Below are 22773 nucleotides of genomic sequence, written 5' to 3' on the forward strand. Positions count from 1 at the left end.
ATATGTGCGCCTACATGTTCAAATTTCTCTATATTTCATCATTTTTTCAATAGGCCTACTGACAAAAAATGAAACGCATACAGACAAAAGTCACCATAATTTTCTTCACTTGAAAACAACAAAAAGGTAAATAAATAAAACGTTTGCCGGAAAATTGGACCGATATAAAAGCAACTTAAATTCGAATTCGTAAACTCAAACGAACATAAAATATTAATCAATAACCACAAACTCTTACATGGGAGACGCCACTTGCAGAGACAAGCGCACATTTTATTATAAATATATAAATATGAGTATAATATTGTTGAAAGTTCATATAAATATATGCTATTAAGTAGCTTGTACTGGTTTTCCCATACTTGTGGTCCACAAATCTGAAAATAAATAATATGATTAATGATATCATTTATTTTGCAAAATGCTACTGTACACTTTGACTACAATGGCTCGAATGACTTTAAACCACCTGAGTTCACTCGTGCATGAACTCAATATCCCAATCGAACCGACCTTACAATAATTAACCAAAACATGTGTTAACTATAAACAAACAACATTTCACATGTTCGATTTTGTACAACTTTGATAAATACATTGCTTATTGGTACCAAATATATATATATACATTCGTAGCTCTCAGTGACTAATACATTTAAGCTTTTACGGTGTTTCTTATTTCCCTGATAAATAAAATGATAAATCTCAAATTTGTATTATCCTGTTCTGTTTTTAATTAGGCAGCAACCATTTGATTTTCTGGGGGGGGGGGGCTATGGTTTTTTTTTCTGTGCAAACTTTTTTTTTCGCCTTCGGCGAAGAACAATCTATTTTTTTAGCGACAAACCGAAAACAATTTTTTTCTTTCAATTTTAGCATTACATATAGTGGCAGCTGAGGGTGAAACAAACAATTTTTTTTCTCAGGGTCCAAAACAAATTATTTTTTTCACCAAAACCTGGAAACAAACTTTTTTTTCCAAAAAAAACCATAGCCCCCCCAGAAAATCAAATGGTTGCTGCCTTACCCCATTATAATTCCTATATGCAATGCTATTCTGAATGATTTAGTTTATCAACGGGAATCTTATTACAAATGCTGTTATTTGTATTAGTACTATGATCATAGTCGACATTTATATATAAATAAATGCAAAGCCACATGTGTTGGTCTACTTCCTAAAACATACATGTATGCATGTACGCAATTTAACCCTCTTTTCACTTGGACTGAATTAGTTTTGGGTCTATATTCTTTTCCACAGAAAAAACACAAATTCTGCTGTTTGTTTTAATTATGTGAAATGCAAAAACCTCAAAGATATCTAATTAAGATGCTGGATTTTTTTTTAATTTGCACGTTTTTGTTGATGATAAACGTAAAAAAACTATGCTTTCTTCCAAAAATACACATCAGAATTTAATTCTATATTTCAAGTATGCTTTTTTGTCCCCTGATGCATTCTTTCATTGTTTCAAAATTTTTGACATTAACTATAATTCATTTTTGCAGCCGTACACCAAAATGTAATAAACGATATAAGTGGTGCTTGAAATATTGCTCTTCTATTTTGCAAATTTTATTTTTCTGATTCTTGAAAAAAAAATCCAAAAATGTACGAGTTTGCTTGAAATTTTAGTGTCTTTCACATTTTTATGCACGCAAGAAAGCATCGAGTTGGGAACGTTTTTTGTTTGTAAAGGCGGTAAAATTTTCTATTTTTACCTTTGTAGTTGTAAATAAATTAATAATGCATGCGCAAGTCTTTTTCAATCCAAAACTAGTTATATAATCATTTGTATTTTAGTATCTCCATGCTTGGCATGGGTATTTGTATGACACATCAAAGTAGATCAAAGGTAAAAGGTTTTAGATGAAAAAATATTTGTACTGAAATAAGCGATCCTTTTTATTGAAAGCCATTACACAGACATGCATTTGATTTTTATGAAAATAATAAATAAGTTTTTTTCCTGAAGTATTATCGTTTCAATCAGTTCAGAGAGTTGTTTTAAGCATCTGAAGCGCTTTTCTGGATCTACCTTATTCGTCAGGAACGCTCATATCCATTATGCAATATAAAGTGTTGTTTTAAATCAACAAAATAAGTGAAAAATTCAAAACTAAAAGTCCCCTATCAAAATGCAAAATCAAATTAAAGCTCAAACACATCGAAACGAATGAAAAACAACTGTCATATTTCTAACTTGGGTACATGGTACAGACATTTCCCTTTGTAGAATTTGTATTAAATGTATCAAACTAGGTTTTATAGCTATCTGGACCTATCATGCGCTTGTGTGATAGTCACATCATAATAACCACGATTTGTGAACAAAACAAACAGACGTAATAGGTAAAAATGTCAAAATTGGGGTACAACAGCCAACACCGTAATAATACATATAAACGACGAGTAGCAATTGAGGTGATTGAAATTGATATTTCACGAACTGTGCTATAAAAATTAAGCTTGTATTACATGTATAACATTCGAACAGAAGGTATTTAGTTTTTACGTAATTATTTTTTGCTTCATGCTATTTACAGAATAATGAGAGAATTGTACAACTTTTTTAAAAGGCTGATGGGTTATAAAAACAAAGACTTTGAATTGAAAATCAATTATTTAAAAAATCATCGGTTTATGGTCAGAACTGTGCAATTTTTTGGCCAAAAATCCACATATATTTTTTACCCCACTGCACTAAAGTTAACTTGACTTATCATGCTCCCGATTAGTGGCGGTTTGGAACAAACAAAGAGAATGCAACCATTTTTAAAAAAATATAATATTGTTAGTTGTGTTATAGGTAAACTTATCTAACGCATCTATTATATTCATCAACACGACGATATAGAATGTTATTCAATGAGTTTTAAGTAAACATATCGAATACCCAATAGATTTAAATAACTTTGCGAAAATCAAATTGTATACAGTCATGGATATTGTTGATGCATCTTTTCTATTTTAAAGCTGTTTTGCGCATATACAAATGTAATTTGATCTTGTTTGATATCTTTTTGTTCCAAGTATGTGTTTGCACTGCTACAAGTATTGAATTCAAACTAATTTCTGACGTAATTTAGTAGTACTTCAAAGCCATGATTGATGACGTCGGACAAGAAATACCAAAATATTGATTCGAGACGCAGTCACTGTTTCGGAGAAAACAATACAACAAATAAAATGTTTTTCTTTATTTATTTATCACAGTCTTTGAGTCCGTATAATGTTAAAGAGATCTAGCCTATTTCTTTTAAGTTGTATTACAAAACGTGACAATAAATATTCCCTTTTGCAATATTTCATTTTAAATATATACAAAAGGATGATCTATACATTTTGTGATTCCGATTGATTCCGTGCTGGTGGATGATCGAGAGATAAAATAACCATTAACCTTTCCATACATCAAAGTCCATAGAACTCATAGCTTTGTAATTGATATATGCTGAGCTATAGAAATATTCCGCTCGTCCTCTTGTTAAATTAGTGTTGCTTTCAGGACAATCAACTGTTTACATTGCAGAAACCGTGGTCTTATCAAACTCTAAAGAGAAATATGACACTTTGGGTTCCTTTCTATCAATTGCAGGATAGTGTTATTGTTCTAATAAACACAATAAGGTGAAAACCGATCAACGTTGACTGTACATAGTTTCGCAAAACTAAATAGCAGGTTTTTTTCTCTTTCTTCTTCATGATTAGAATAGATTGATTATTGCATCGCAGGTATAATCAATAAATTCTAGTTTCTTCTAATACAGTTGTATAACTGTATTTTTTTTAGTCTCGTAAAATAATTATAACCTTGAAATTGTCAGATAATAGTAAGTTGCAGTCAGCATGATCTGTGAGTGGACATACTTGACCCTTAGTCCTGACAATATCTTCATGATTTTCTTACGTCCGTGCCAACCACAATATCTAAGTCCACTGGTTTACATGGACGAAAAAAGTCATTTTCTTCTCAATACATGAAGTATGCAAACACCCTTCTCAAATCATGTAAACAATTACATGTACATGTAGGTATGCAATCCTTTCCGACGTTTCCTTTAAAGTACTGAAGTAGTAGTGCTTATGCGCTAGTTCATCATCATCTGGACTGCACGATCGGAGAATAAAAAGGCCATTAAGTAAATTAGATTTTTTAAAAGTTCACTGCAAATCATTAAAATGCCACAAATTTGATCGGGGAGACCAAAATGAAAGAAAGCGGGCACTATGAAGTAAGATATGAATAAATAATTGTCTACAATACAAGTGTTTTTTTTTCAATTTTAATGATGTTGAATGCATTTTACATTTTGGTTTTGGAGAGCTTATAACTATAGAGCATAACACGCAGGATTTAGGACTAACATAAAACTAACATTCCTTTAAATAAGTAATGCACCAAATCTGGCGTAAAGTTCGAAGATATACTACACTTTTTTTCGCTATTGGTAACATTCTGCATGACTAGGCAAACTTGAAAATATGACAGTCATCAGATACTTCATTTCTTGGTTCTTCATCAGCAAGCATCTTCTCCAATTTGGTGTGTACTAACTCGAGAATTCATTTTTGAATAGGATTAATACTATGATGCGTGTCATTCCGATAAACTTTATCTATGCCTTCATTAGTCTTGTCTGTTACTCTATCTTCTATATGTATGTCCTCACAATATGTACAAAAAGGTCATAAATTCCTAGTATGTTATATGTAAATACATATTCATGGATCTACAATCTGTCGATACCTGTAACTTGGCATTGCACAAGGTCATGTTTTTCTCTGGCTGTTTATGACGTCTTTACACTAAATCCATTGGATGTTGGATGTGTACGGATTGATAGTTTAGTCTTAGTTGCATGATTTTTTTATTAGTTGTTAGTGGCTTTGAACTAGCTGTCAGATAACTGCGAGTACTCTCAGATCTGTTCATTGTGTCTTTTTGTGTCGGGATGTATAAGTACCGGGCCACGTCCACTTGTATTTTTGTCCATCTGATGAGTTAAGCCTTTTTCAACTGATTTTTATAGTTCGTTCTTATGTTGTACTGTTATACCACTGTCCCAGGTTAGGGGGAGGGTTTGGATCCCGCTAACATGTTTAACCCCGCCACATTATGTATGTGCCTGTCCAGTGGCGGATCCAGGGGGGGTTCCGGGGGTGCGCACCCCCCCCTTTATTTTTGCCGATCAATGCATTTGTATCGGGACATATGTTTTGCACCCCCCTGCACCCCCCTTTGCCCTGGGTTAGCACCCCCCCTTTCGAAAATTCCTGCATCCGCCCCTGCTGTCCCAAGTCAGGAGCCTGTAATTCAGTGGCTGCCGTTTGTGTATGTGTCACATATTTGTTTTTCGTTCATTTTTTTACATAAATAAGGCCGTTAGTTTTCTCGTTTGAATTGTTTTACATTGTCTTATCGGGGCCTTTTATAGCTCACTATGCGGTATGGGCTTTGCTCATTGATGAAGGCCGTACGGTGACCTATAGTTGTTAATGTCGGTGTCATTTTGGTCTTTTGTGGATAGTTGTCTCATTGGCAATCATACCACATCTTCTTTTTTATACGTATGAAATCAATTAAAACAACTTGTGTCATTCATGTCGTTAAATGAAGATTTGATATATTATAATAAATTAAAGTCTTTAGCATATCGTGGTTAAATGTTGCACGTTTAAAACCAGTAAAATAATATGCGCTTGGTTTTGAAAATTGTTATTCCTATCTAAAACTATTTTCCGATGTATTAGCTGCGTAAATGATATTGACAAATCTAACTGTTTCTACAAAAAAACGAAATATTGAACATTTTGGATCAAATCGAAAACCAGGGTAAACATTATTTTCAAAAGGAAAGGAATGACTATCCTTTTCCATTAGTAGACATATCACCCGTCAAACCAACTAAATTTGATGATCATTCAAAACGAGGAAAGCAATATGGATACGACACATGGAACATATTTATGGTCATCTATTTAACCAAGTCAGGATGGCGTCTATAAAACTTTCGAAAACATTACTTAAACTTTACCATTAAGAGCCATTTGTAAGTCCGTAAAAGTGTTTATGCTGGGATTCTAAGTGGTTGTCGGTGCATTATTCATTTATAGAGTCTTTTTACACACAAACAACACCATGCTTTTGTCTTCGTTATGGTATGATACATGTTCATTTTACATACATTAATGTTCAGAGTTGTTGAATAGTGTTTAAGTAATATAAGGCTGCGTTCACACGTAATTCGAATTTGATTCGCATTAACTAATTTGAATTAGTTTAAGGATGTACTTAGGTTAGGTTGTGGAATTTGTGTCAAATGTTCGGACTCCTTGGTGTTTTTCCATACAATACAATGTAAAATATTTTGCCCCATAACACCCATTTATTTTTTCATATCTATACTATTAAACGAGAAGACCTCATTTTGTGTGTCGCTTCTCTTCTCTTCCTTCCAAAATAAATTAATCATCATGCCTTTGTGTTCTTCAGGTAACATGCATAGTCGCATTTGTCATCCATTCTTATGATTATTCAGATTGAGTTATTTTGGGAGAAAAACGACAAAATATGTGTCCGGATATTGTTTCCGTTATCAGACTGACTTTTAGTCATAGATAAGACTTCCGATTTTAAACATGCACAAGAACAACCAATCGTATGATAGATTACAAAAATGAAAAATAAATAAGCCAATCAGAGCGTTCTCCAAATCATGGTTTTTAGATCGCAAGAACCACAACTATTATACCTCCTTGGAGACAATTATTTTTCACGTTTATTCACATGTAAACTACGATTATACTCCTATAATATACAGAGACTCTCTGTATTCTGTCTACTTTTTTCTGAAATATTTACTGTCTAAGTTTTCATACCAGTTGCATATATATTGAAGTAAGTAAAACATGTGGAAACAAGAATGTGTCCATAGTATACGGATGCCACATCAGCACTATCATTTTCTATGTTTAGTGGACCGTGAAATGGGGTAAAATCTCCAATTTGGCATTAAAATTAGAAAGATCATATCATAGGCAACTTATTTACTAAGTTTCGAGTTGGTTCAAATTCATCAAAAACTACCTTAACAAAAACTTTAACCTGAAGCGGGACAGACGGACGAACGAACGAACGGATGAACAGACTAGAAAATATACTTCCCATAAATGGGGCATAAAAATGTATTGTTGTAAGTAAAAACTTTAACCTGAAGCCGGACAGGAAGACGGACAAACGAACAAACGGACGAACAGACTAGAAAACATAATTCCCATAAATGGGAAATAAAAATTTATTGTTGAAAGTGAAAGTAGTGATTTGGCCAAAATAAAAGTAGGGTAGAGATAAGAGGGAGGCAGGACTTATTCGGGACGTCGGGATCGGGTGTTTTTAAGCTCGGGATTTCGGGATTGATCTTTATGGGATGCGGGAATATTTTTTTTTTTAATTTTTGGATGTCGGGATATGAATTTCGTTCAAATACGCACCTCGGGATTTCATGTTTTTAAGCCCGGGATTTCGGGATCAGGACCGCTCAGACCACCCCACAAATGAGCCTTACTGAGTCATTTATACGAGATTCAAATCCTACTATAGGCATGTTAATAGGGCTCTCAAAAGGAACAGCACTGATGAATTGTCCTAGAAGCATATTTTATTAGAATAATTATGGTTTATAAGCGGTTTCGATTATTTCATGTTTGAAGCGGTGCAAATTTTTAATTTAATTGGACTTTTACCAACAAATGCATTGTAGCAAAAGGGAAAAAATAATTGTGGTATAAGGCCAGAAACATGAAAATAATTGAATTTAACAGAAAGGAAACACATAATGGACTTTGAAAAAAAGGGAGAGGGCTTTTCATACCTTAAATGATATTTTCCAGTCATCATATCTTTCACAAAAAATCATCCTACAACAATTTACAAGCTGTACATGCCAGCGATTTCGCGGGTGTGTTCTAGTAAGACTTAATAGCTCATGAAAGGTCATTTACCAAAATTTTAGAAGATTCTTGATTTTCTTTCTTTGGTTTTGAGTCCCAAATAATACCAATGCAAATATAAGGTAAAAATCTGAGTCAGCCTTTTCCCGCCATATTTTAAATCTCAAATATCTCGAAAAGGAGGTCCATGACCTATCAATATTTTTAGCTTATCTTTATCCCTAATTGATGCTCTACCAGCTTATAGTATCAATTTTAATTTCTTAATTTCTTAGTTTTTACCTAACCTCACTTTTATAGTACATCCTTAATTCGCATTTGAAACGTTTTACGTCCAAACGTAAATTATAATTCGAATTGCAATGCGCGTCAAATTTGCTTTAAATACTGTCCGAACGACGTTAACTTTAATTCGTATTAACTGTCCGGATTGTATGTTATTACCGGCGAAAAACAGAATACCCGAATCAATAGCAATGGATGCCAGATTTTCAAAAATATTATGATACTACTTGCTCTTTCTTTCTGTTGGTTTTGTTACATTTTAGAGCATAAAAAAGTAAAATCACAAAAAATACTAAACCCCAAGGAAAATTCAAAACGGAAATTCCCTTATCAAAAACTCAAACTCATGAACCGGACAACAACTGGCATATTCCTGACTATTTAAATTGATAACTTCGTTCTATTTGAAATAACCGTACTTTTCTATATTTTTCATTATTATCTGTGCAAGGCTTAAGAAAAAGTAGTGATGCAAGGTTTGGCTTGCGTCATGTGTTATCATATAACGTTCAAGGAGCAAATCCATTAAAATGTGAAAGTTTTCAGAGTAGATTTGAAATACACAATACATGTAGTTCAATTAAATACTATAAAATAACCAATATATGTCGGATTGCATATTTCACTGGCCTATTGCAGTTACTAGAAGCTCTGAAAATATTTCCCTAAAACACTTAAATATTTCAAAATGAACAAAAACTTCTAGAGAATAGTTCTAGTAATTCTATCATTTGTTGCTCAAAATATCCAATAAATTTACAATTTAACACAATTGTCGCATAATTAAGATTTGTAATTTTTCTTCGCTATTCTTTAGTAGCTTGCATGTTTATGAGTTCATCTAGCTCTCTTTAAAGAGAACAACAGAGGAACCACTGAAACTACAGTTTTGTTATTAACTCGTGATTGAATAGATCATTCATTCATTGATTTTAAACATAAAATTGAGTAAAATTGAGAATGGAAATGGGGAATGTGCCAAAGAGACAATAACCCGACCAAAAATAGTATTTTTAACACAACATGCACGTCACGAAACTGTATGTTCTCTACAAAAAGAAAAGAAATGCATACGTATTTGTTTTTCTTCTCAAACTCACTGTACAAACAGAAATGAATGATGAAATTGAAAAGCTGAATTTTTGAATGTTGTTAACCATCTGTATAAAATGACATTGCGAAGCATATGATTTATGGAACAGTACTAACAATGCAAAATCCATACAGAAAACCCGTAAAAGGTTTCGCTTACTAGGCAGAATATTTGCAGACTAATATACAATATACAAGTTTTTCAATTAGACTTTTCACAAAATGTCAATGCAATGTGGGCTTCAACTTGTTTCAATTAACATGCTTACATGTAACTGGTAAGAAAATGATTGTATGACATATTCATTTTTCGAAATAGATAAAAAGTTTTATATTCATAGTAATAAGGGCCATTTCCCAATCACATTACATTACATCTAGTTCCAACATTAAAATTGCTCTCAGTTAGTATCTAATATATTTGGCGCCATGTAAATTATATTTAAATAAAACAGCACGAAAAAGGGTAAATGCACAGAGCTTCTATTGTAAAAGTGTCACTTATAATTTTTAATCGTGTTCATAAGTTTGTGTTGTTAATTCGTAACTCAAAATGTTGTTAAAAGCTCTCATCAATTTCTAGAGAAAATTCAAACGATATTTCTTCACGCTATACAAACAAATACAATACAGAAGTTGACTATTTAAAATTCTGGATAACGTGGGTTCTCGTATAACCTGCTAGTAAAATAATATTGCCATGCAATAAGATTTAATACATCGCCTACCATTTTGAAAATTAAACACCGTGTTTTATAACCTAATAATACTAAATATTCTTATTTATATTCACAAGTCATTTCTCCTTGGCAGTTTTAAAAGCAACACTTATTTTCAGCATCAACAATTTACAAAATTCCAATTTCTGCAATATCTTTAATTTGAAGTACAAAGCTTTTCAAAGTTAATTTCCAATTATCAAAGGAAGTCTTAGCCTTCTATCATAATATTTGACAGTCATTCAATTCACCAATTAAACTTCTTTAGGCTTGGTTTGGCACTTACACATTTAACAAGATTGGAAACAGTTTTACAGTAAAATAATTTGTTTCTTTCATATGCACTTGAAGGAAGTCTGTTGATTGAGATTTTAAACACGAAATTTTTTACTCGAACTAGTCTATTGAATTGCGCATTATACGTTTAGATTTCTTAAGCACACTATGTTTTGGTTCTTAATGTTAAAGAGTAAATTGTATCATTATTGAATTCAATTCTTTAGATAGAGAATTTCTTGACGCGCTTTGCAGATGAGATAAATTGTTGTAAAACTATTACTTACTCCGATATTACGTATAAATAGACAATAACTGTTTAGTGTCTTTAAATATCAGCTGTATTTGTACGAGGCTAGGAAACAAGGTGTATGCGAGCTTTTAGCGAGCTACTACACCTGTTTCGAGCCGAGTACAAATACAGCTGATATTTAAAGACACTAAACAGTTATTGTCTTTATCCTGCAATTAATTCTGTAATTGTTTGTGTTTTGAAAAACACAAAAAAACTTACATATTTAGCATTTATTTTCGATTTGTAATCCCTTGAGGCCCGCGTAGTAATATCAAAATCACACATTACGCTGAAGATGGATTCGCAAAAAAAGATTCTCGAATGGTCAATAATAATACATCGCTCAAGGTGAATAAATATCTATTTTAACATAACAACTAATTTCATCAGTAAAAATTAAAAACAAAACATTGTCCAATTTGAAACAGAAGTGTACGAGTTGTCCTACGCTTCAGACTTGACTTTCACTAAACATGCATGCTGAAATTGACATGGCTGATTTTGTAACACAATCATACACATTCAAGTTTTGAAATCGACAATTGTCATCGTCATTGGAATGCAAGTGTAATACACATTCTGAGGTAACACAGGTTCAAACTATACTCAGTCCGACAGTGGGCGGAGCTTAGAAGCGATATCTGTATAGTATACAGATACAGCATAGCGATATCTGTAGGGCTGTATCTGTATAGTAGGACACCCAATTGCAGGATAAAGGGTTGTAAGGGTACATGTAGATGACGTTTAATGACGACAGTCAACGTTCTATAAATTTTAATGTAAATTGTGATTTTCTTTTTAAGTTTCGTGAGCGATGTCATTGTACTATGTAAATCAGTTGTATGGTTCTTTGTTTTGCTTAATCTTTAGTTCCTGCATGTGTAGTGTTTCGAAGACTTGATGTTTATCGTGAAACTATTACGTACTCAGATATTACGTATAAAGGGTTGTTAGGGTACATGTAGATGACCTTAAATGATGACAGTCAACGTTCTATAATTGTAAATTGTGATTTTCTTTTTAAGTTTCGTGAACGATGTCATTGTACTATGTAAATCAGTTGTATGGTTCTTTGTTTTGCTTAATCTTTAGTACCTGCATGTGTAGTGTTTCGAAGACTTGATGATTTCTTTCTTTTTGTATTGTTATGTGTGAGGTGTTGTCTAAAATTGTTTGCTTGACCCTTGGTATCTCTCTAATATATTTTATATTTCTTATATACAACAGATCATTTATCTGTAAATAATTTCATCAAGTGACTGTTTCTCGAGAACCCGTTTAGTTAAATTAACTAACAACATTCGCGCGTCATTTAAAACCTAACCATCAGATTACATTCTTGATGACACGTGTATTCATAAAAATCACAAAAAAGTGCTCGGTTTAATAAAAGAAAAACTTGATCAAATTTTTATGCTCTTATTAACATAAAAACGTAACTTGAATGCTTTTATATTATATTTGTGTGTAAACGTGTTAATCGTGAACACATTTTATGAAGGTTTTTTTGTTCATTGTTATCAATATACTGGAATTCAAAGCGACTGTTATTAAAGTGAGAGATTTAGCTAGCTTTAAAACCAGGCTTAGGAAAATGCCTGTACAATGTCAGGAATATGACAATTGTTATCTGTTATTTGTTTGATGTTTTTTGAGCATTTGACACTGCCATTTGATTATGACCTTTCCGATTTGAATTTTCCTCGAAATTCGGTGTTTTTATTATTTCACTTTTTATCGGAGTATTTTTTGTTGTTTAAAGAATTTGATGTTATTATTTTATAAATGTATGTACTAAATACTATTTACCAATGCACTATTTTATTTCATAATAGAAAACATTTGCCGTTAAAAAATATCAGAAATATAACAGAGGAGAACTCATAAGTATAGAGCAATTATTTTTATGTCATGAGTTACAAATTCAAGCCTTAAATATTATTATGATGTCTACATGTACCTGCAAATAACTTTGTTTAAAATTAGCTCCATCAGCGTAAATTGACGGTCCCAGTTAGCCACGACACAAGAGGAGGGTATTTTTTTTTATGGCCCCGTAACGAAGTTGTCGGTGCGATATAGTTTTACCCTTGTCCGAAATTCCGAAATTCCGCAATTCCGAAATTCCGTCATTCCGTCATTCCGCAACAAACCATTATACGGAGTTTTTTTTCTAAACGCCTTCAGATATTGGACTGATTTTTGGTATGTGAATTAACCATGATGAGTTATATATCAAGTTTAAGTTTCGTTCCGCTCCACTAATTTTTGCCGAAATTACGGGCTTTGGACTTTGAGAAATAGTTGAAAATCACAGTTATACGTACCTTTTTACTAAACGCCTTCAGATATTGGGATGATTTTTGGTATATGAGTTAACCATGATGAGTTACAGATCAAGTTTAAGTTTCGTTCCACTCCGCTAATTTTTGCTGAAATTACAGGTTTTGGACTTTGATAAATTGTTGAAAATCACAATTATACAGACTTTTTTCTAAACACTTTCAGATATAGGGCTGACTTTTGGTATGTGAGTTACTTTCGTTGAGTTACAAATCAAGTTTAAGTTTCGTTCCGCTCTGCTAATTTTTGCTGAATTTACAGGCTTTGGACTTTGATAAATTATTAAAAATCACAGTTATACAGATTTTGTGTACACATGTGTTATTGAAATTGCAGATTTTTCAACTTTTCGGGATGACACATCTAGTTTATTTAATTTTGCTTGAAAGTGGTATATTACTGTTGCCTTTATTAACGTCTCCTTCTATTATTAGTGACATAAGAAAAAAAAAGGCGGCATAGTGTTTGCCTCCTGTTGTGAACAGGACATTTAAAGTAAAGTAAGGATAGCTCTTGCAATAGCTTCAAAGACTGCATGTTGTTCTGTCAAAGAATTTTGTGAATATAAATAATAAACGTTATTGATGTTTTACTCATTATGAAAGTTTTTTCTACAACCCGATTTGCCAGACATACAGATGAGGTATCCACGATGAAGTTTTTACGGGAAATTTCGTCAAGAATATATTTTTTCTGCAGTAGAAGGCGGTTTTCATGGAAAACAGATTTTCCTTTGCTTCTTGTGTTTTTAAAAGATTTTGAAACCAAAAAAGATACCTGTATTGTTAGTTTTCCAATTGATCTAAAGGTTACATGAAATAACGTATTGGAACTCAAATGTCGAAAGATATACTACGAGTGACCAAAATACCACATGATTTATTAAAATCGAAACACACATACACAAATTAAGCATTGTTTGGTCCCTAGTTTAATTATTAAGTTAAATTACAAACATATCGAACTCCGAGAAAAATTCAAAACGGAAAGTCCCTAATCAAATGGCTAAACCAAAAGCACAAACACTGCGCAAACAAATAAATAAAAATGTTAAATCCAGTTCCTTGCTAACTTATTTGCAACCAGGTATCCACGTCGAATGCCACCAGTAAAACATATGTTTCTTCCAAAGCTCGTTTTTGTCAATCTTAAGTTTCAGATATTCAAAGAAACTGAACACTTAGTTACTTGCTTCCGTTTACAATGAAATTGTATATGCATGATTATTATTAAAAAAAAATCTTTAGATAAAAAGCTATTGTTATCAGTTGAAGTGCTGGATATTTCGCATATAACTTTGTCTATTATTTGAAAAAGACCGTATTGTGACCTCGAGGTGGCTCTTTTTGGGTTGCTATCCTGTTGACTTTTACCCCTTTTCTTCTGTAATTCATGTGCGCCTTTTTTGAAATATGATAAGATTCTTCATTGAATTTAACAAGTGTTCTTATTGAGCTCTAAATAAGTAAGGTAAGTAAGGAATATCGCATAGTTAGAATTATATTCCCCAATATATAGCATAAAAAAGTACGAACTGACCTTTAATGTGTAGTATAATAAAGGATAGTACTTTAAAATGTCATCAAAATTAGTTTTTATTTATATTACTTTTTGTTTGCAGAATAATACCTTGAAAAAAATGTAGCTGAACTATGGCAGATCTTTTACTGCTTTTGAACAGTACTTATAACGAATGACCTTGGAATAATGCATCCATCTTGAAAGGGTTAGTAATTTTAAAGAGTTATTAAATTTAATTTTACAAAAATGAACATTCCTTTTGTAAAGCTAGGTATTAACACATTGCCATATTAATTTTGGGTACGTACAAGCTGCATGTTGAAGACAGGTGAATGTTATTTTAATTTATCTTGTATAAAGCCAATACGTACACCAAACGTTTGACAATAAATGTCCACTTCTAACCTTTTCAATTGGTGACTTCAATCACCAAAGCTTGCAACCAAGCATTACTAATCGTGTTCTTAAAATTATAAATTTACAACCTTCTTAATTAATAACGATTAAAGTGCACTTTAAATGGTTACAGATTTACATTTATATACTACTGTATCAGAATTCAAATATTAAGTTTCAAACATCAATAATGAGAGATTAATTTAAAAAAAACTCTCATGGCATCACATGTATGTTTGAGCTGTTTCCTGCTGATATTACCACTTTTAATCCAAATGCTTGTTGACTACAAGGCGTTATTTCAAGTCATACAGCCAGGAATTGGCATGAAATAATTTTGATTTTGATATTTTTTAATTTTAAGTTGGTCAAAGAAGTTTAATTTGTTAAACTCCAATATGAATATCCTAAATTACATGTATTCCTTAACTGTTATTTCAGTTGGCGCCATTTTGGTCTTTTGGCTGGTTCATTTCACATTAACTTTTAATGCTTTCGGATTTCAAATATTTGATTTCGAGCATCACTAGTCAAAAATTACATTAATTAGAAAAAAAGAAATAAATGTGTCTCTAAATTCCTGTTCATGAATAAAGTTAGACTTTTACATAATTGAACTTAGCTATATATAGTGTTCGGATTTCAAAATAAGACGAGACGTTTTTCTCATGAACAGAGTGACATCCCATTCATCACTAACATTTACAGATCGAAGATCGTTAAGCAAAAATCTCCACATCGTGGTTTACATGTATTGCCCCAAAATATCAAAATACTAAAAAAAATGTACTTTATTGTTTGATAAGATATTTATATAATGCTATAAACTTAGTAGTTTTAGATATGTTCTCATTTTAATATTTAATATGTTATATAAATCATGGTCACAACTTCAGTGACCTATATCCTTACAACCAGCCCACATAACAAATATAATTTATTATTGTATCAAAAGATATTAAGAAATAAGCTATATATCAACAAAACATAACCACTTGAGCAATAATTAAGATCAAGCTGTATAAAAAATATCAGCCGTTGTAAATTTCATTCAAGCGTAACAGCTTGTAATTCATTTGTAGCATAACGCGCGTTTTGGCGAACAAGATTATATGCCTTGATTAGTTGGTTTTTTTTTAAATGATTTTAATTCGTATGGATTGGTCAATGTCTGCGATAGTTGTGTGTCTTTTTAAGTTTGACGTTATTTGATCTGGTTTTTTCCTATTACAACCACAGCTAACAGCCTAGCTACCTGTCTTGTTTGATTACAATTCCACACATTTGTTTTCAAATTAAAGAATATTATATCAAATACTAGTTCTAATGCAATAAGTTCGTTTATAGTTTTCATTGGACGTTGACTAATATTTTGAGAGGTTAGATTCCACGTTCTGCCAGTCCGTAACTAAGTAGCCACCATTTTGAATTCCGATTTTTGTGGTGTATGTAATTTCTCAAAAAATATACAAGATAGTCTCATTTTGAGCCTCAAAGTCTTCTTTTTAGCTCACCTAGTCCAAAGGGCCAAGTGAGCTTTTCCCATCACTTTGCGTCCGTCGTCGTCCGTCGTCGTTAACTTTTACAAAATCTTCTCCTCTGAAACTACTCGGCCAAATTAAACCAAACTTGGCCACAATCATCATTGAGGTATCTAGTTTAACAAATATGTCCAGTGACCCGGCCAACCAACCATGATGGCTGCCATGGCTCAAAATAGAACATAGGGGTAAAATGCAGTTTTTGGCTTATAACTCAAAAACCAAAGTATTTAGAGCAAATCTGACAAGGAGTAAAATTGTTTATTAGGTCAATATTTATCTGTCCTGAAATTTTCAGATGAATCGGACAACCAGTTGTTGGGTTACTGCCCCTGAATTGGTGATTTTAAGGAAATTTTGCAGTTTTTGGTTATTATCTTGAATATTATTATAGATAAAGATAAACTGTAAACAGCAATAATGTTCAGGAAAGTAAGATCTACAAATAAGTCAACATGACCAAAATTGTCAGTTGACCCCTTAAGGAGTAATTGCCGTTTATAGTCAATTTTCAACCATTTTCAAAAAATTTAGTATTCTTTTAAAAAAATCTTCTCCTCTGAAACCACTATACCAAATTTAACCAAACTTGACCACAATCATTCTTGGGGTATCTGGTTTAAAAAATGTGTGGCGTGACCCGGCCAACCAACCAAGATTACCACCATGGCTAACATAGTACATAGGAGTGAAATGTAGATTTTGGCTTATATCTCTGAAACCAAAGCATTTAGAGCAAATCTGACGCGGCGTAAAATTGTCTATTAGGTCAAGATCTATCTGCCTTGAAATTTTCAGACAAATCGGACAACCAGTTTTTGAGTTGCTGTCCCTTAATTAGTAATTTTAAGGAAATTTTGCAGATTTTTGTTATTATCTTGAAGGTTATTATAGATAGAGATAAACTGTAAACAGCAATAATGTTCAGCAAAATAAGATCTACAAATAGATCTCATGATCGAAACTGTCAATTGACCCCTTAAGGAGTTATTGCCGTTTATAGTCAATTTTTAACAATTTTCATAATTTTTTTAAATTTTTAGAAAATATTTTCAACTGTAATTACTTGGCCAAGTTCATTATAGATAGAGATAATTGTAGCAACAGGAATGTCCAGTAAAGAAAGATCTACAGACACATCATCACCAAAACACAATTTTGTCATGACTTTATCGGTGTCCATTGTTTAGTATGCACATAGACAAATGTGAGCGACACAGGCTCTTTAGAGACTCTAGTTGTCTATATTGAAACCATTCTCCGCTCCGCGTAGCTAGTTAAACTCAATTTGCGACACTATAATCTACATTTTACGAAGGCCAAGTTTAAAATACAATACAGTTATCTCCTAAATACCATGTAAGCAAATGTGGAATTTTTTCTGTCATTATAAAGTAGATAGCAAGTAGTTTGCGTTGCTAATTGATTCCATAGATAAAATTATCAATTTATCAACTTATTTTTTGTCATTCTTAGAAAAAATCTGTTTTGTTTACTAACTGCTCTTCTTGAGTTTAATTGATGTTGTTTATGTGCAAAATATCCACCCGCTCTATTCTTTTGCACAATTTGTATTGTGGTCAATTGATTGCCTTCTTGTCAGATTGAGTCGATACTTTGTAATTTTGTTTGAAGTGTTTATTCTTAAGTGTTTATCAACATTGTAAATCAACTCTAAATGCTTATTATCCAGATGGACAATCTCAAAGAGTACCTTCTAACTACTGCCACTTAATTATTGTACTAGCAACGCACAACTTTGAATCGCCTAAAAACATTGCTATAATGATTTATTATGATGTTCAAATTGGTTACAATCAATACAAGAGTTCAATTAAATTTGGATTGTTGCCGCTGTCTCGCAAAATCATGTCTTCTCAAGAGTGGAAATAATGCTTTAATTTCGCGGTTGGAGTACTATTGAAGGGAACGGTTATTGTCGTAAGAAAGAAATTACAACCCATTAGGCTTTCTGTACCTATTATGTCCTGGCGGAAATACAAACCTGTTATGTTCCTAATTCTTGCTTATTATTTAATCAGACGATTTCATGATTTATTCTAAAGTATCACAAAATATAATATATTTATTATCAAATTACAACACAGCAAACTCTATTTTTTTTAAATGTTATATAAATGTCAAGTTATATGTCATGAAAATGTCATCATATAGAAAAGACAATTGAAAAATACTTAAAAGTGTTGGGCAGAAAAAATATTGTAAAAACACATTTGTAAATACAGGTTTCAGCCAACATTTGCTAGATTTGAAAATGCCTGTACCAAGTCAGAAATATGACTTTTGTTATCCCTTCGTTTGATGTGTTTGAGCTTTTGATTTTGCTATTTGATTAAGGACTTTCCGTTTTGAATTTTCTCCGGAGTTCGGTATTTTTGAGATTTTACTTAAACTAGTTTTTTAAAACTGTATTATTAAACGGAATATTCAGACGTTCTGTTCTTTTTCTTATTAATGCTCCAATAAGATTTATGTATATTCCCATTATATGTTTTGGTTAAAAACAAAAAGGGCAAATTTTTGATAACAATATGCATTTATATTATCAATAACTACGTGATTAACGTGCAGAGGCAAAATCGCATGCATGCTCCGGACAAAATTATCTTTGTTATAGATAGCGTATCTTGGAAAAAAATGTAAGATCGAGTCCTACTAAAGATCAAACATGCTTAATTCAAACGAGACCAAGTGAATTATCAATGTTTCTTTCAAATTTTTTTTCTCGAAAAAACATTCTAAAAGATTAGGATTATACATGTCTATCACAATCAACTACACGTACATACCTGCGATTAAAATTTCCAGTTCCAGCAGATGTCTGACATGTAGATATTCAAGTGCATGCCCGTTCGTCTGTATAATGGATTGTTGTTTCGCAGGCAGTCTTAGTGTAAACTAGGGAGATTTTTTTCTAGGAAGAACATTAATTCAAACTGATAAAAATAAATTACGTAATATGTTAGTACGTCTTCAAATACCACCACTGACTTATTTTCTCGTTTGAACAGATCTATTGCAGAACATTGTCAGCTATTAGTTTTATGTAGCATGAAGATAAATATTTTAGCTATGTCATCAATTTGTTTTTCTAAGACAATGGATCTATGGGGTGCATTCCCGATGAATGTTGATGTATATTTTCAAATCAAATATTTGCAGTGTTGAAAAAAATCAAATCAAATAAACAATTTATATCAGGATTACATAATATTATATAGTTGTTTCTGATGATCTATTTAAAAGATAGACTCGCTTGTACTATCATTTATCAAATTTTAAATCATTAGATTCGCCCTGAAAAAGTGATTCGTAATTATTTTTAGAATTACGACATTGAACTCCATCCGCTAAAATAGATATGAAGTTTTTCTTTTTAAGACCTTTTTAGTCATGTTGTTTTCCTGTTTTTTTTTACTTTCTAATTGTTTTACTAAAACATTTAAATTTTAGTAGAAAAAAAATATGTCAAATTTACCAAAGTCGCTATTTTAACATTGATATCAAACTGTAAATTGTATTTATTACTTGTGTTTCCTTCGAGAGAACCATAGATCCATAAAATCATTCTTTTCTGTTACTTGAACGGGATTTAGTTTTCCAGGTAGAGTTTAGTTCACTTGTTTGTCTTTTCGTTTTTTCCATGGTTATAAATCATATTGTCCATGATTTGTGTGCTTTGAATGTGCTCTTTGTATCTACCGCGTCTTTTCTATACCTACATTACGTCTTTTCTATACCTACATTACGTCTTTTCTATACCTACATTACGTATTGTCGAAAACAGATCAAAGTGTAATATAAAATGTTATATGTTGGTGTATACATTATTAACTATCTTGTAAAAGAAATTATGAATTATCATTAAAATTGTATTTTAATCTTATATTTGAAACACGGTTACACTGAACACGTCAACTTGTACAATATCTAATGTTATGGATTATTAAAGTAACTTTCCTTAGTACTGAGCCAAAAATTTTAGTTATCATGGAAATATTGAGCATTTTTTTTTAAGATTCAATGTCTGCTTCATTTGAAAAGTAAAATAACAACAAAAAAAAAACGAACTCGAGGGAAAATTCAAAACGGGAAGTCCGTAATCAAATGGCATAATTTAAAACTCAAACACATTAAACGGATGGATAACAACTGTCATATTCCTGACTTGGTTCAGGCATTTTCTTGTGTAGAACATGGTGGCTTTAACCTGGTTTTATAGCTGGATAAACTTCTCACTTGTATGAATGTCGCATAAAATTTAATTAATATTTACTAAGAATACTGAAGTTTCTACTTATTTTGCTATCGTCTTTGTTAGCCAATATATTTTGCTTATTCATCTGGAATTATGGAGGTGTTCTGTTTTTTAAAAAGGCGTTGTCAAAATAAACCTTACTTTGGGGTTTTCCAACATTATATACTGTGTCCTACTGTTTGTAAAGGCATTTTAATCAACTTGTATTGCTTACCTAGCCATTATGTAACTCGATTATTTCAGTCTTCTGCCTTTTGTTATACCTTAACGTTCATGTGAACATAGGCAATCAATTCCATGTACAAATATTTCAGCATTTTTTTTTTTTGTTACATTTATAAACGATCAATTTTAGATCATTCAACCCGATTATCTCACGTGAAATCACAACTTGCATGATCGAAAAGCTTTCCTGGTTTTAGATGCTACTTTTCTAATTGAAATTCACACTTATGTGGGATGTGTTATTATAAATCAATTGTTTACAAAATGATTTCCCATGTAAAATGTGTGATTATCAATATAATTCAGAAAAAATGTGATATACAGACATTAGCCTTATCATTTTTTTCACTTGCTGAGCAAATACTATAGTTTTATAAGCATACCCAATTTCAGTTTAACAGCCGTCGACAACACTATAAAGTATCAATTATAAAAATTCCCATTAAAGGTCCAAATGAAGAGAAAATCAATTATCTAGTTCATTTTATTAAATTTGTGGTAAACAAACATTATGTAATCGTAATAGTTCATATATTCCTATTGTAAATATCTAATACAACTTTGATTCAAACGACAAACTAAATATACCTGTTTTAATAAAACAAAAATCGATGTTAATGAAAAAGGAAAAAGGTGTGTTATGACACGGAAGTAAAATCTATTATGCATATGGTAGTGACATGATAGTACAAATAACCACATATTGTAAACAGTGAAATTTAATATAAAACGTTTCGAATTACATTTAAATTGATTCAGTATTTAATTAAAATCCGAAAAATGTTATAATTTTCTAAGTGACATGTAAAAGTTGCATATCTCTTTTTGTTGAAAGCTATCTTAACTATCTGCATAATTCAATCAGTGTTTTGGAAAATTCACTATTACAATCGTTATCGCTACATTAGGCCTACTGCACATTTTTCTGCATAAAATACAACTATGAACAAATGGTGTAAGATGACAGCAATTATAGAAGTTCAACATGCTTTTAATTGTTATCTTAATAATCATCATTTTTTTCTGGATTTAACATTTGTTGCTCCAATTGACCAACTTAAGACCCCAATTTAATTGGAATTAGTATTTCCTAACTGATAGGGCGATTGATTTTATCCTGTTTTAGTATTAAGGTTGTAACACTCGGTAACCAACTGTTTCTCATTACTTCGTAATCATTCCACTTCAGAACACGCGTTGGGAAGAATATATCGTTCTCAATTATTTGTAGTATTGGACACGAATATTTAATCACTTGGAAAAAAAAACGATATAGTCAGTTAGTGAAATGAGAGTCCCATTATATTAGCACACTTCAGAAGCGATCACAAATGTTGATGGAATCTTATTAAATATCTTTAAGTCGTATTTAGAACAATTTTCGGTATTTTTGTATTTCAATGCTCTTCGACTTCATATTTGATTTGGCTTTCCATCTACTTTGAATCAAGTGTCACTAATGACTATAACGTAGACGAAGTGTTGGTAATAAGTTATACGTTTGATGTTTTTTTACTGTTTTGGGATTTTTTTTATTTTTCATGCAGAAACTGGCACTCAAATAAAAAAAACCTACCCAATGAAAATTGCTATAGATTAAATACGTATTGTAACATCTCATGCATACATAGTTCTAATATAACGATAATTTTGCTTGTGAAAATATGTCTGCATAAGTGACAAATTTGCAATATTGCATATAAAATTGAGAAAGGAAATGGGGAATGTGTCAAAGCAACAACAACCCGACTATAGAGCAGAGAACAGCAGAAGGACACAAATGGGTATACCGTGTAACATTGAGATTCCTATAAAGTATCTCATTGAGCAAGCAACTAAAC

The 22773-nt window shown here is 31.7% G+C and overlaps 1 protein-coding gene across 4 annotated transcripts in view; it reads left to right on the forward strand.

Annotated features, from left to right (window-relative positions):
* The window catches only part of LOC143064119 (muscarinic acetylcholine receptor gar-2-like), a 107155-nt gene that overhangs the window by 40051 nt on the left and 44331 nt on the right, over window positions 1-22773 (forward strand). For all 4 annotated transcript variants that reach the window (XM_076236701.1, XM_076236704.1, XM_076236703.1 and 1 more), the window contains exon 3: window positions 14592-14696. The gene's annotated coding sequence lies outside the window, so the exon portion shown is untranslated. The remainder of the gene's footprint in view (window positions 1-14591; window positions 14697-22773) is intronic.

The sequence above is a fragment of the Mytilus galloprovincialis genome, chromosome 2 (genome assembly GCF_965363235.1).
Source record: "Mytilus galloprovincialis chromosome 2, xbMytGall1.hap1.1, whole genome shotgun sequence".
NCBI classification, from domain to species: Eukaryota; Metazoa; Mollusca; class Bivalvia; order Mytilida; family Mytilidae; genus Mytilus; species Mytilus galloprovincialis.